Genomic DNA, 11,848 nt, shown 5'->3' on the forward strand with positions numbered 1-11,848 from the left:
GAGGGTGTGTCACCGCAGCTGCTGCATCAAACAAAATCAAAGAGATTTGATTAATATAAACTTCAAAATCATGCCATCTTTCCTTCACAAAATACTTCAAACACAGCAAGAAGTGTCATCTCCCGGATGACGGAGGTTAATCTACTTAATCTCCTCTTTTCCTTGTATCTGAATGCAAACTACTGGAATATACCCAATTACGTCTCACCAGTCAAAATAAATTCCTCATTCTGACTACTTCAATCAGATTTTAAGAAGAGATTTCTAGTTCTTTTGCAATATCAATTTGGCTTCTAAATCCGCACAACTGTTTAAAGCAAGATGAACAAAACAGGAACCACAGCCTCCTGCCTGCCATACTGTCAGAGTGGGGCAGTTACGGGATTCTGGACTAAAATTTGTTCTTGATTTGAAACCTCTGATTTCGATGGATGTGGCAGGGGTGGGAGTCAGAGCAGTGTCAGGCCCACCGTCTGTAGTAACAGCATGAATATATTATTTTACATGAGAAACTCTCATAACACCATCCAGTTTATAATCTAGGAGCTCCTTAATTTGCACATAAAAGGCTCACTTCTGGTATTCTTAATCATTGCTTACAGGAACTTTCTCTTGCCAATGATTTTTAAGACTGAAGTAAAAGTATTTGTGCATACCAAACCCAAACTTTCTTCTTCATACAATTAAACTATCTACTGTTTAAAATCATTGGTATAATAGAAAGCTAAATTTATTGCCATCTTGAGAAATTTCCCTGTGTCAGTCCAATGCCACACTTCCCCATGAGTAATATCTCATTTACAGGCCAGTAAGATTTTCTCCGGTTTGTGTTTTCTAATGTTCTTTTATTCTCTCATTTTGTTTCTCTTCTGTTCATTGTTATGAATCAGACATTTAAAATGCTCCAGCGTTCCATGAAATTGCACAGATTTTTCTTAGCAGTCTTAAAGAGCAGGAGCATTAGCTCTGCTCCCCAGCCTCTGTGAGAGCTCTGAAGTTGTGACATGAAATGATAGTCAAACATGCAAGCAGGATCCTATATGTATTCCAGTTCTTAATGTAATACAAGACTATAAATAAAATGCTCAGCTTTAAGTCTGTAGGAAAGAACAATTCTAAATCCCTTCTATGAGATTAAATGACAAAGCAATTTAAATGAAATTGAGGCAAAACCTTTTTTTTTGTTTGTGTTACTGTATTTATGTCATGACTGGAGAACTGTGCAGTCCATATTCAGGGATACACAAACAATTTCCAGTGTCACCTACAACGTAATATGCTAACATCTTAAAATTCAATTGTTATCTCTTTAAAACTCATTACAACTTGACAGTCATACTAAGATACTGACTAAAAGTTTTGCCACTTGAAGAACTAATTAACGTGATGTACATATTGGAATAATGGGAGCCAACATATCAAATCACAAATGCTTCACTTGGCATTGTTTTTAACTTGGTGATTCAAATGCTTTTGGACACTGAATTATTTATCTCAACTTTTCCGATTATGGAAGATTCTTATAAGTTTGCTTTTAGTGGCTATTTAGAGGAGAAAATTCAGGCTGTAATTTTCCTTAGTACTTTCCTGTATTTAAATAGCCTCTTGGAACCAGTTATGATGAAATCATTGCCAAGTTTCCAATTGCTACTGAATAAAAAACAAATACAACAAATAGTTGACAGAGAAGGCAATATTCTGATGTTTTGGCAATAATAAATGTATGTATAAATTTTTCGCATTGCCTTAGTCAACTGTGCTGATCAAACTGAAATGACTTTGAAAAAATTTTAACCTCAGTTGCAAGCTGCCTGCTGGCCCTGCAGGCACCTCCTAGTGAGCCCTGCTGGGAAAACAATGCATTTAGAACCAAGGCGGGTTTATTAAAAGAAACTTTCAACTCCTGCCTGTAGTCTCCGGGCTTGAGGAAAGTTGTATGGCGTGAAGCATAGCTCCAACCCTGCATTTTGGCTGAAAGGTTAAGGGAGAGTGGGGCAGGAGCAAATTTGATCTGATGATACTGTCCTTTTTTAAGAAAAAAAAAAAGAAGTGGGGGGTGAAGGTTGGTCTAGGAGCAATGCTCTAGCTCCACCTGCCATGGCCCAAGAACTGGCACTGAATGAAAATGCAATGGGCAGTGGTCTTGGCAGGCCCAAGTAATTTGGCAGATTACTGCTTCCCGGGCGATGGAGGAGCAAGAAAACCACTGGATGCAGACAAAGCCACTTTTGCTCCTTATCTGCATTTCCAAATCCTAATTGTGGGATTGGGTAGCACCAATAAGGGTCCACTGAGTCTATCAGGGATTCGAATGTGATATAAATTAAAAAAAAAATCTAGAGGCTGCACTATGGCATGATTAGGTTACTTTGGAGAACTTTGCTACATCAGGATTTCCTGTATTTCATAACACATCCAGCCAGTTAATACTGGCCAGGAGACAACACCAAAGTGTGCAATTAAAGATCAACTCCCAGCACGGTAAAATCAGCAGCAGAATGCTTTCAGATCCCATGCAAAAGCCTCTGCTGTATAATATATTTGTCTGTAATTGGTAAAGAAGGGAGACACAAATGGAGAAAGAAGAATTTGAAGATGAAGCTGGCTATGTAGGTTAATCACTATGAAAGAAAACTATAAGGAATGTGATTGACACCTAAACTGGCTAGACAAATAAGCAAACAGATAGTGAAGTAACTTCAGTGTCAGTGAATGTAAAGAAATATACACCGGATGGAAAAATGTATTTCTTCTCCTTTAAAAGACCTTTGACCATAACAGCTGCATGGTGTTAGATTGCATACACACAGAGAAGTGAACAATGTTGTAATATCTGCACAGAAACAAGAGTGAGTTCTCCTCTAGGAGATTACGTAGCTTCTGGTCTGAGTGGATATTGAAGAATTAGAGCACTTGGAGATGGGCAGGACTGAATTATTCACATCTAATTACCTGTATAACTTCTACTGAGCACAAGATTCAGTAGCCTAAACATCACTTCAGATGCAGTAGGAAAACTTGCCTAGTGTCCATTTGCTGCCCAGAAGTGCACAAATGCCGTACAAGTCCTTTGCCTTTCATTCCTGTTCCATGTGGCAATCCTGGAAATCCAAGGCAATTCAACTGGCATTGCGTTTAGGCAGCTGAATTTAGTTTTAAGTTCTTTTCCTTGCTTTTTGGGGTATTGGCTAACCCAGTTCTCAGAAATCCCACTCATGCCTAGACAAACTGTTACCCTCTCTAGTGCACAGTTGGAGAAAATACTTAGGATGCTATTTACTGTTCTTAATGGGGAGCTGTGCAAACTGCATTTTAGACTAATCACTATATAGTAACTCTATGCCAAGTGTTCGTAATGGTCTCTGTTTGCTTAGAAGGCTATTAAGAGAGTTCATGATCTTGTCCTTATGGCATGTTTGAACTGCCTATTTCATTTGACATCCCTGGCAAATAGAACTTCCTCTTGGTATAAAGTCATCTGGCTGCCCAACTGGTGACTGTGTGATGACAAAGACCATGAAAATTATCTAGAAAAATTAGGGAAAAATGACAGAAACTCTTTTTTTTTGTTTCTTTACTTCGTCCTCTTCCCCCCCCCCCCCCACCAGGTGACAGTAAAATTAAGCAGGTAGTTCATGTAACTACAGTAGTTCACATTCAGGGAGCTATTTTCACAACTGTGAAGGCTGGATTTTCCTTTTTGTCCTTAAAAGAAAGCTTAATTTTGATTAAACTGCTTGGGGTCACCTGTAGTGCACAAGATGTAGCATTAGTAAGTAAGCATTAGTAAGTTAAATAAAGCACTCTTAGCTTTGTCTGGCCCTGCATTCAATCACTTGTTGAAGAATTGTGCTGACCAATTTTTTTCTAATCCATTCTATAGTTATAGTGGATTAATCTAATACACCTGACATCCTCTCCCTTTACTGCAGTTAGTGATGTTTTCCATATTTACTCTTCTGGTTGTGTATTATTTATAAAAGGGCAATAATGCCCAAACCGTATTGGGCAATTTCCAGGCATGTAGCGGACCATGCTCAATCTACTGAAGAACTTGCGCTCTAAGTGTAGATGTGACTAGACGTGACATGGCTGAGACAGTGCTGGGTGATGAATTAACAACGAGAGACAAAATAGTCTTACAGTTATTAAGCTATACAGCCATATTTTCCAGTCTTTCCAAACTCCTTTCTGAAGTAAAGTGCACGCTTAACTAATGTTGTCCCTCTTCATCCTTTGAACCTCATATGCGTGCTGTCTGTCCTTTCTTCATTCATTCTAGTCTTCTTCACCATCCACCAGATTAACTGGCCTTCCCTACCTTGGTGTCCTGACTCACCTCCCAGCTGTCCTGTACGCATGTGGCAGGACACGGCCTCTTTGCTACCAGTCAGCCTCTTCCCTCGATGTGACTCCAGTTCTTTTTTACAACTCTGCTAGGAGGTTTCTTCAGGCCTGCTTTTCCCATCGCTGCTGGCTTTCTCAGCCCAAATTGTCTGAGCAGACGTCACTTCAGAGAGCATTCCCACATGTTCAGGGAGGAACGCACTCTCCTTGTATGACAGCAGGGAAGGACTGCTGGGGAGCAAGGACCCTAGGGACTATTCAGTTATGGTCTGACTCTTGTTTCCAGTGTAATGTTCCTTATGTGAAGGTCATGAGTTGGGAAAAGCTAGTGGCTGTGGCCAGTTTTTAATTCGTGTTATCTAGCTTGTACAAACTCCAGCACTACTGGTGCGATTTCTATCTTCTAGACCTTGAGAATCCCAAACTTTTTTCTTATCACCCAGTGTTTATGTTTTGTAGTCTTGTAGGGTATGAAATTTTTCTTTGATGAAGCAGATGGCTCATTTTGTCTTCTTTGTTTATTACATTTTGACACCTGGTTCTTTCATTTGGATTTATGGTGAGATGCTTTTCTTCCCTATGAGTTTTCAGAATCCAGAATCCTTTTTTAAATCTCAGTTTATCCATGTAGAAACATAACTGAAGATTTTTTTTCCTTTTTCTTTCCTGCTTAATGCTGAGATTTTCCGCTACAGAAAAACTACATTGTTTTCAAGTCAATAGCTACATGACTAGATCCAGTGACCAGCTAAATCATCATGGGAAAAGGTGTATGTGTTTTTTTATACACATATGTTGTCTACAAATGGTTTTAAGTGTGCTTAAATATGTCTTGGAATCTTCCAAAACTGACCAAGTCCTCCTATAATATTTCTGAGAAGAAGTAAATCACAGTGTGATCTTCAGGTCTGCCACATGCATCCTCACAAATCACACTTTAGTAGTCCAGTGGCATGTTAATCAGTACAATGTTGAACTTCATTTGTCATCATTTTTATTGTTTGTGTTTCTTTACAGTTTATCATTTATTGCTCTTCTTGTATTCATTCCACTTTGACTTACTTTTCTCTTCTCTGTTTCCATTTTCTTTTCCCAAGGTAAATAAATTCCAAATATTTAGTTGCTGCCTGTGGCAGCCACATTAAATGTTCATACAGCCCAATTTAATGTCATACATAGAGGCCAGCTCCAGAGAAAGAATTAAATCCTGCACAATTACCTCTTCAGTTCCCTGTAGAACCTAATCAGTCTCATTCCCTTAAGATCAAAGGTTTATAGCCTAATTTTTTAAAATAAAGTTTTTTCTTCTAATGTGTAAATGATTCCTACTGAGTACATCTAATACATCTCATCATTTTTTCAGTTTTCCTGAGCACTTGGCCTACTTTTGTGAATGAATTCCACAGACTATTAGTAATACATGATATTTTTCTAAGTAAAGAAATGTTTTATCAGATTTAGGTTTGTTGCTGTTACTGGTTGTCTCTTTGCTCTTGTACTAAAAGAATTAGCTTTTTTTCTTCTCCACATTTTTCATTTCTTTCCTGTTCTCTTTCTTAATTAAACAGTCCTAATCTCTATCTGAAAGTTTTTCCTATGTTTCTGTTCATTTGCCATCTGTCTCTAAAGCCATTTTATATCTCCTGTGTCTTTTCTGAGATAAGCTGACCAGAAGTGAGTGCATTATTTCAAGTGCAAGCATTGACTCATACAATGCTATTTTCAGGTCTTTCTACCCCCTTCTGTAGGTAGTCACATTTTGTTTGCTTGCTGTTTTGCCACTCTAAACTAGATGCAGCCACAAATGCAGGTCCTCAAGGACTGTAGAGAGGGGTATTTATTCTGTAGTCCAATGGTTAGAGCACTCATTTTGAGAATATGTCCATTTTCTCGTGCAAGAGAACGCCTGAATGGAAAATGCACAAATGGTCCATGATTGGGATCCACATCTACTGCCTCTTTGCTGGGTTTCCAAACACTGGGCTTCTGAGCAGCCTTCTGAGGTCTCTGGCCATATGTTTGTACCCATGACCCATTCCCAACTGCACAGCATTAAGAGATTCAAGGAGGCAAAAAGAAGGAAAGAGTGTGGACATGTCATTCTTCCTCCCTGCCTGTTCCTAAGCAGAGCTGTAGCCTGCTCAGAGCACTGTTCTGATATGTGGAAACTGTGAGTTCAAATCCCTCTGCCAGTAAAGGGCTTACAACCTTGGTCTTACATTTAGTGGACCAGTGCTCTTATTCTGAGATGATAGTGAAAATGTGTGTGGCAGCAGTATTTTTTGACCAGCTCTCAGTGCCGCTGTGTGTTATGCACTTTCTGAGCACAGGGAGGAAATCAAGAAATTCACTATAGATGTCTGTTGGATGGCATTAGTCTAATCAAAGGTGGAAATGTACATCCGAGCTGGTTGTTTGGACTCCCTTTATAGCGAGTGGTAAGTTAGGTGAATGCAGCCAATCTCTTGTTTCTGATTCCAGGTGGCCTTGTGGCAGAGAGGTCCACATGGGCAGCCAGACTAGCTGAGCCAGGGGGGACTTCTGGCCACACAAGCTGGTGCAGATATGGGTTCCCACAGCTCCTGGCAAAAGCTTCTTTTTGCCCCTGTGGTGTCTCAAGTAAGCAGCGATTTTGGAGAGCTGTTTGGAAAGTGCCTAGCTTCCATCCAAACTGCACTGTAAGTGCCTGTGTTTTCCCTTGAATCTCACCATAAGGGCATGTCTGTACTAAACTGGAGAGTGCAAGCAGAGATGTTCAGGCTGGCAAAGACTGAGTGAGTTTCAGACTGGGAAACAGAATGATCACATCAGCACATGCCATGTTAGGGAGGCAGGTTTAATAGCTTGGCTGTGCTGCCACACTGCTGCAGTGAGATTACTTTGGAGATGGTGTTGTATCTCTGCATGGCACTATCCTGTGCTGTATGGATGGACGACTTTGGAGAAGATGTGGTTATCTCTATAGAAATGTCCGAGAAACAAATGCTAGCAAAGGAAGAGAGAGATTCAAGCTGAAAGAAACCACTGGTATAAGTACAAGTGGTCATGTTTTATCTTAGAAATGATGAAAATGTGTATAATGGTTAGAAGAATCAGTTTTTGGAACAGTCTTCTAGAAACAGTGGAGACAAACTGTCCAAATGTTAAAATGGAGCTTCAACACTTTAGGAACAGGCTATATATTGTGGGTTCCTGTAGTACCACAGGCTTGGACTGATGGACCTATGGTGTCACTTCTGGTCCTGTGTTTTACATTCCTAATAGCTGCAGATGTTTTTCAGCATCTAAGTATACGTCAGTAAATCCTGTGGCAGTGAGTTACATGGTTTAATTATATACATTGTTTAATAGGAATGTATTTTACTGTTTTACAGTATCCTATCTTAAATTTAATTGTGTTCCTTTACTGTAGTATTTGATGGATAGACCAGAAATCTCTTCTCCGTATCATTGTTCAAATCATATACCTTTTTATGTCCTCTATTTTTCATTACCTTTGTAAGATACTTACAAAGAAAAGTCTCAGTATTTTTGCCCTGTTTTCATGTAAGAGTTTCCTGGATCATTCATCATTCCTGTTTTAGAGAAGCAAAGCACATGAGATATCAAAAGCAGCAATGAGGAAAGAATACCCTTACTGGAAATATTTAAATGAATGAAAGGATGTAAAGTAAATAGAAGTATATATATAATAAGTAAATATAGGTAAGGTATAATTTATCATCCTTATGAATTAGAGAAATACCAATTGTAGTATAAAACCTTTGATATGCTGCAAATCAATGTTTTACAAAACAAGGAAAAACCAGCATTCTTTAGCAAAATAACTAAGCTGCAGACCAAATGAAAATACAAAATTTTAATCAAGATTTCCTGCCTGTTGATTTAGATTACTTTAATTTTCATTCATCTTGCTAGCTGCCTTGCTGTCTGAGAGGGAAGAAAGTCCTACAACACCCAGCTGGCAAATGCAGCAGTGGGGTGGGTTATCAGGTACCTAAGCCTTAGCTGTGCTGTGCAACTGTGGATGTTATCTCCACTGTTAGGTGGATGCAAGCCAGCTCTAGTCACAGGGTTGCATAGCTGTGTTAGCATGCAAGGATGTAGGAGCTGCAGCAGGACTGAGCAGGTGATTGTTATTAACAAATCTGTATCTTATCTAGATGGTTTCTGGCCCAGGGGCTCGCATTTCACTTATAGTCCACTTATAGTGGAACTTATAGTCTGACCATGCAAATATACAATGTGTAGACTGGTGTGTATATATATATATATAAATGTATATATGTACCATATAAATCACTGTGAGGATAATTAAGCATTGGAACAGCTTTCCTGGTTGTGGGGAGGAGGTTCCCTGGAGGTTTTCAAGACTTGACTGGACAGAGCCTTGAACAACCTGGTCTGTCAATGTTGACCCTGCTTTGAGCAGAAGTTTCGACTAGAGACCTCCCAAGGTCTCTTCCAACCTGAATTATCTTATGATCCCATGACCTTTGTGTTTGGGCAACTCCTACAGCTGGTTATCTACAGCCTCCTCTAGGAGCACAGGTGAGGTGGAGAAGGGAATTGAGTCATGCCCTTTCCATGTTTCCCCCATACCCATTCCCCTCTGACTCCCTTCTCCTTGAGAGGAGACGTTTTGAATAAGTGAATCTATTCTAGGTGAAAGCGATGAGAAGAAGAAAGTATGACCATAAATTCTGTGTCTAAATACTTATATGTATTTCATAACTACAAAAATTTGAATTTTACATGTCTCTTTCTTTGCGTGGTGTTCTTGAAGGGATATCAGAAGTTGACAGCTCTGCATGAGCTACTCATGGTCAGAGATATCAGCCATGGACAAGACATATAATGAGTGCTTGTGGCTTGGGAAACATTCAAATATAGCCCCCATGGTAGTGTGGCTCAGACATCAAAGGAATGTGTGATGCTAATGACAGGAATTTGATTTTATGCTTGGCATCTAGATAAAGCAATTAATGAGTTGAGAAATGCATGATGGGCATATGATAGATAACACATGATACAATATAGTAGAAATTATCAAATATTCACAAGGGGAAACCAGGATCGTGATTGATTTGTGACTTAAAGTGATTCAAACCATCAGGCTGACTGGATCCTCCTAGGTATAGTGGGGTCACCTGCAGCAGAGTTTTGCTCTCTTCTGAACTGTCCCAGAAAGGAGGCCTGAGAGTCAAGTGTTTAGCGGGGTTCTGTGGCTGGCCCAAAGGTGGCTGAGTTTGGAAGAGCTGGGGCAAGAAGCAAACCCAGAGGTGGGTGGTGTGGGCCCTGGAGAACCCACAGTCCGTTGCAACAACTGAAAACACCCGTGAGTCAGAATGGCCAATGGGAGAACAATGCTGCAAGGAGCTGGCAACCTGGATACTTGCTTTTAGATATGAATATGCATGACTGAATCCTGCAAGGGCTAGAAAACATGCATTCCTTTTTTAGTGTATGGCTCTGAAACTTTGGGAAAGCAGGTAATGACTCCCACCTTTATTTCATTCTGCAGGAGAACAGTGAAGTGCTGGGTCCATTTGTTTGTTTTACAATGTCATCTGGATATTTTTCTCCTTTATTTAATCCTTTCTTCTTTCATTCTTCATTTCTTTCATCAGATTGATCTGGATTTCAGTTTTGGTACTGAATCATGTGCTTTACTGCAGTACGTAAATGCCATCCTTATGTTAACTTTGGGGATTGATTGAGAATAATATGACAAATGTGTTTAATGAGCCACTGCATTTCGGTGTTGACTAGAAGCCATTGTCTTACATGAGGCAGAAACATATGCACAGTATATGCTTAGCATGCAGTCTAAAAGAGTGCGTAGAGACCTTCCTAAGTCTGTGCACTAGAAGTCTACCCTAGAATGCCTCTAGCTGGCCAAGTGCAAAGTATCTTGCATAAACTATCATTTCAATAACTTTAATAAAGTATATTCAAAGAATAAAACAATCAAGGAAGCATATACTTTTCATTTAGGTCTGGGATTGATTTCCACACCAATATGAAGTAAAAGCTAAGTGGAAGGAATGTACTTATAAGGTAATTTGTCTAAAATCTTCAAACAATTGGCTCAAAGCCTAAAGAGAACACAAGTTTAGGTATAGATGAGTAGTCTGGAAATCATTGCTGCCTCTAGCACAGATTGCATGCATAGAAATTCTCATTGTCCATAAAAGCAAAATTACTGGACCTCTTCTTTTTTTTTTTTTTCTATTTCTCTCTTTGGGCTGTATGCAGAAAACCAGATCTTCTCCACAACTCTCCAGGCTTTTTCTCTTGACTTTAATAATTTTCCATGTGATTGGAAGCATTATTACAAGTTTAAGGACAGATGATGTTCCTCAGAAAGGCAAAATTCCTGGAATCAAATGACTAGTGAGAATCTCAGACTTTTATTTCTAAAATTTTCTGACAAAACGATGGAGTAGAAAAGCTTGTGATGAGAAAAAGAAAAAAAGAGGCACAAAACCTGAACATTCTATTATTCTATTTTAGGCTTCTTTCTTTTTTTTTTTCCTCTCCTTTGTGTTAGCCTATTTTGGTAATACGTACTATAACATCCCTAATAATAATCTAGCTTCAATTTAGTATTCCTGTAATTCTGCAGCTCTACAGAAAAATTGCAGCGAGACACATCTATCGAAACCCTCTGATTAAATAGGTGAACAATGTAAATCTGTATTTTAAACAAAATTTAAACTATTTAATCCTCAATGTTGTAAACTGGTGTAAAATATGCAGCACAGCATCCATATGAAATTAAGAATGATGCAGAAAGGTGTCAGAGGCATGTTTTAACACAGCAGGTTGTTTTTTGCCTTATTCCTGTAACAATATCAGAACAAGGTAACAAGCAAAGAGTTTCTGCAGCCTCATGGTGACAACGGGGAGAATTAGATATCAAAGCAATCCCCATACATATAGTCCATCAAAGAAAAAGCAGCAGCTAAAAAGTCTGGGAGGAAAGATGCCTTTCCTATGGGAAGTCCTACGTGTTACATCCACCAGATGGTGCCACTCTTCAGCAGAAGCCCGGCCTCTCTTTTTGGGAGGATGCTGCTTTGATAGTGTTCATTCTTCCAGCTCAGAGAAACAGGAAAGTTTTCCCTCTTTTCCTAAGAACAGATTACAGGTTATCAGATGCACCTTTTAGTCTGTGACATGACTTCCTTATATGACAAGCTAGAAAAGCTTTTTTGGTTTCAAGCTTTTTTTTTTTTTCCTTTGTCTGAATTACCTAAATTAATTGTTCCCCTTCTGCTGTATGGAAACTGAAGTGAGCAAGAGGCTTGGGAAATCACAAAGGAAGCTCTGTTACACAAGCTGGCTCCTTAAGTGCTGTCTCCATCATGCAGTAGATACTTTATTCTACTTTCCACCTACATTTGCCACCGATATAATTTTTCACTCTGAAAATAATACGTGCACTGCTGCATATGCAAATGCATCCAGTACCTGGCACATTTTTATAAAGCACAGA

Source organism: Dromaius novaehollandiae, chromosome 2 (assembly GCF_036370855.1).
Source record: "Dromaius novaehollandiae isolate bDroNov1 chromosome 2, bDroNov1.hap1, whole genome shotgun sequence".
Classification (NCBI taxonomy): domain Eukaryota; kingdom Metazoa; phylum Chordata; class Aves; order Casuariiformes; family Dromaiidae; genus Dromaius; species Dromaius novaehollandiae.